Raw genomic sequence first — 4591 nt, forward strand, 5'->3', positions numbered from 1 at the left:
CCATGCACGTGTGCACATGCGGGTTGGAGGTTGTGTGCACGTGTGTTGGGGTTGTATGCACGTGGGCGGTGTGACCTTGAAGTGCAGTGAACAGTGCCGTGAAGCTGTGTGGCTGAGGGTCGTCCATGGCAGGTTCCTGCGTTTCGGGGCCGCATGCCTGACTGGCCACTGTCTCCTGTTTCATCATCAGTGAAATAAGACGGCGTCGGCTTTTGTCACAAGACAGACAGGAGACGCCTAGAGCAGCACTGAGGAAACAACTCACACGCGTCAAGCGGGCGGCCGTGCTCGTGGGGCCGAGAAGGGCGTTCTTAAGGGGAATTTTACGGGGTTTTCGTGGTGCTTTCACGGCCACGGTGCCTGAGGTCTGGCCTGGGCCAGGACAAGACTCCCCGACCCGGGAGGCTCGGAAACCGGTTGTCCCTCCAGTGGGCCGGGGTGCACGTGGCATCTGGCTCAGCCTCGCAGCGGCCGCTGCACGGGCAGCCCCCGGCCCCAAGGCCCGCGCCCCTGCGGCTCCTGCCGGCCGGTGATCGCTGGGTGGCCCTGCTTGTCCGCCGCGTGGCCGTGCACGTGGGGCGTCCTCTCCTTCCCCTCTGGTGCCCACTCTCCCGTGGCCCCTCTCATGTCCAGTCACTAATGGGCCTGTTGAGGGACTGGCTCATGCCACGGGACGGGGTGCCACGGGAACGTGCCTGTTGTGGGGCGTGGCTCAACCTTCCTCAACCTTCCCAACCCCGGGGGCTGGGCTCGAGGGGGCAGCAGACCCTCCGCCAGCCTCCTGGCCCTGTCAGCTGGTCTCGTCTCTTTTGGGACCAACCAATCCTGCAGCTCGCCGGCCTAAGATTTTGGGATCAAGTTTGAGGTGCCCAGAAGCCCGCAGGGAATGTTCTAGAAAGCAGAGGACACGGGTGGGATAGCAGTGCACAGGCCCCCCTGCCCCGTGAAGCCGTGGCCACACCTGGCAGGGGCGCGTCTGCACATGGGCACCCCCGCGTGCCCCCCTGGTCTTACGAGAGGCAGGGCACAGACGGCCAGGAGCACCCACGCTGCTCTCCAGGTCTCAGGAGCAGAGGAGGCAGGACCCCGAGGGGTGGCACTGCTGCAAGGACCCGGACGACCAATGCCAGGACGGAGGCGCCAATCAACGTCTGGATGGGGCGGTGCAGGTCAGCAGGGCTGGAGCAGTGCCGCCCAGCGCCACCCGTCCTGGCCCCCGTAAGTCCTGTCTCACCAACCTGCCAGGCCCGGCTGGTTCTGCTAATTCCGGCGCGGCGCCTTCCAGGGGACGCCTAACCCCAGCACTTCCTGGGAGGTGGTGGCCAAGGGCAGAGCAGGTGGCCTGCGGCGCCACTGCCCCGGGCTCCCCAGCGGCTGGACCAGCGGACCTGGCCCGAGGCGGCCAGTGAGGGCCCGAGGGAGAAGGCTGGGGCGGGGGCTGCAGGCAGCCCTCCAGGCTTGCTCTGCCGGCCCCTTGCCTCGGGGGCGGTGCCACAGGCACAGCTGCACCCTCCTCCCTCTCTGCAGCCCCCTCCTCAGCCCCAAGAACACAGAGACACCCAAGAACGTCCGCCTCTCCTCCAGAAGCGGCAGGGTGCTGGGAGAGGCTGGAGGCGCCCGGCACCCCTTTGGTCTGCGGGGCTGGGCCGGAGCTGGCCGGGGCCTCGCCAGAGCATGGACCGTCCAGGAGCCCGGCACCCAGCGTGGCACCCAGACACGTGCCCCTGCAGGCATGGCCCGGGGAGCACGGCCCAGCTGAGCGGCAGCACGGCGCGGGGCACCACGCGCACAGCTGCCGCCCTCACCCGCCGGCCGAGGCCCACTCAGGGGTCGGGGCTCTGGCCCGCAGCTGCGCGAGTCGGGTCAGCTGCGTCCAGGCCGCGGCCGCTCCTGGGGACGCCTCCACCCCACGCCAGCCCCCGGCAGAGGACCTGGACCCCGAGCGGCGGGAAGATGCTCACTGGGCCCTCTTGGCTGAGCCCAGGGATTGGGGCTGATAAATTCCCCCTCCTGTTAGGGGGCCCCAAACCTATGCTGGGGTGCTACCGGGGTCCTGCAGGCCGGCCCGGAAGCCCCGCCCTGCCTCCGCTGGGTCACGACGCGCACAATCCTCCACCGCCCTGCCATTTCATGGCGCCACCCCAGGCTCAGGCGCTCCTGATAAACTTCAAGTGTTTCCTATCTGGACGATAATCCACCTTTTATCAAAAAACAGTGGTAACAGACTGAACGTGCTACAGTACAAGACTGGTTACACACATTCGGGTTTAGTCCATAATATCACGTGGCCACTGACCATGACGTTTAACGGGAGGGGATGTGGCCCAAGTGGTTGAGGGCTAGTTTGCCATGTATGAGGTCCTGGGTTCAAACCCAGAACCTCCTAAAAACAAACAAATGAAAAAACCAACTCTCACTGGGGAGCTGATATAGCTCAGTGGTTGAGCACCTGCTTCCCATGTACGAGGTCCTGGGTTCAGTCCTCAGTACCCCCTAAAAAAACGATGTTTAACAAACAATGAAGAATATCTAGTAACATGAGAAAATGTTCATAACAAGTAAAATTTATATGAATATATATATAGAGAAGAAAATGCTCAGCATAATCTCATTTTAAAAAATTAGATAGGCCTGGAAGAAAATCCTTGAGGGACCTATGTGAGAATGTGAACACTGGTTATCTCTGTGTGGTGGGATATTTAGTCTTTGTCCTCTTCTGCGCTTCTGAGTTTTCCACAATGAACATGCAATACTTAAGTAAGCAGAAAATACTGGTTGCACGTTTTTGTGGACACCTCGATTACAACAGAAAAGCTTGCCCTGGGGGCTGCCCTCCCCGGCCGGCCGGGGCCCACCGCCGCCTCGGCTGCAGGACCTGGTGCCTGGCTGAGCCCCCGGCCTGGCGAGGGGAGCAGGGGGAGAGCTGCTCAGGGCTTGGAGTTTGGACGGTGCCTGGCAAGCTGCTTCTCTTGGGTGGTGGCAGCAGGAGCCTTTAGTCTGCCTTTGCTTTGGAAAGCCAGGACATCGACGCTTGTTTCTAGGCCCCTAGGCTGCACTGCGCTCTCCACTGACGCAGGTACCCCGAGCCTGCAGTCGCTCAACCCCAAGACCAGCGAGTGCACGCGGGCAGGGTGTGCCCGAGCCGCCCTCCCTATCTGGAATGAAGCAATGCACGCCACCACCCCACGTGCCACCACCCTGCATCCTGCCACCTGCATCCCGCCACCCTGCGTGCCATGACCCCGCATCCTGCCACCCCGCATGCCACCACCCCATGTGTCACCCCATTTCTCACCACCCTGTGTGCCATCACCCCACGCACCACCAACCCGTTTCCCACCTTCCCATTTCCCACACCCATGTGCCACCCCATTTCCCACTACCCCGCGTGCCACCGCCCCACTTCTCACCAGTCCGTTTCCCACCTCCCCACGTCCCACCACCCCGCGTGCCACCCACCCTGCACGCAGTGGCATGCAACTTACATGCCACTGCGCATCCCACCCCCTGGCACCCTACCCCCCAGTGTATCACCACCCAGGCTCTGACATGCCGGGGGGAGTGTTTCCAACAAGCCTGCCAAATCTGGGGAGGGGCTAGCAAAGGGCACCCCTAGACCCCTGCGTCCTCTGGTTACAGGTCTCCAAGGTGCTTCCGCAGTTGGGCCAGAGGGGCGCTAGGGATTCGGGCTGGGAAGCGTGGCGTGCGGTGCTCGTGGGAACGCAGGCTCGGGGCGCAGCGGCAGCTTTCAGCAAATGACCCCTTCGGTGCACAGAACGGAGTCCAGAAAGGGCAGCACCCTCCTTGCCACCCAGCACAGTCCAAACGAGCAGGAAGAGTCCGGCCGCGGAGGTCCCCCAGGGTGGCCGGAGCCTTCCCGGGTCGGCGTCGCTAGGTGGCAGCTCCGCAGCGCGCGGCGCCGGGGCGCGCACCTGCCGGGGCGGGGTCTGCCCCGGGAGCCCCTGCTCGGGAAGCGTCTGGGGCTGTGGTCCCCCTTTCGGGCTCGCCGGAACGGCCCACGGTAGAAAATGAGGTGGAGGCGGTGAGGCCAGGGGTCCCCACCACGGGGCGTCCGCTGGACGCAGGCTGAACGCGGCGTGTCCTGAGACCCCGTGAAAGGACCCTGGGACCGGCTTAGGGGAAACGCTGCTGCACCAGGCAGAGATGTCCCCGGAAACTTCCGGACAGGCCGCCGACGGTGACCCGGCAGGGGGGCCCGCCCCGCCCCAGGCCTGGGGGTGGGGGATCGTGAAGGGGCGGAAACGGAGGAACCCCGGGCCGCGGGCGCCCCGGGCCGGCGCTCACGAGCCCCGGCGGCCCCGCCTGCCTCCCGCGGCCGGGGGCCGAGCGCCTCTGGGAGGAGCCAGGGGAGACCCGCGGGGCAGGCTCCGGCCCGCGCCGGGGTCGCCGCGCAGCTCCGGGTGCCAGCTCCCGCGCGGCTCGCGGGGGGCTCCACCTCCTCCAGGCCCGACCTCTGGAGCCCCGCCCCCGGGCCCGCCCCTCGGCCCCGCGCCCCGCCCCTCGGCCCCGCGCCCCGCCCCTCGGCCCCGCGCCCCGCCCCTCGGCCCCGCGCTCCTCCGCCACTGCGCAG

The sequence above is a fragment of the Dasypus novemcinctus genome, unplaced genomic scaffold (assembly GCF_030445035.2).
Source record: "Dasypus novemcinctus isolate mDasNov1 unplaced genomic scaffold, mDasNov1.1.hap2 scaffold_590, whole genome shotgun sequence".
In the NCBI taxonomy this organism is placed as follows: domain Eukaryota; kingdom Metazoa; phylum Chordata; class Mammalia; order Cingulata; family Dasypodidae; genus Dasypus; species Dasypus novemcinctus.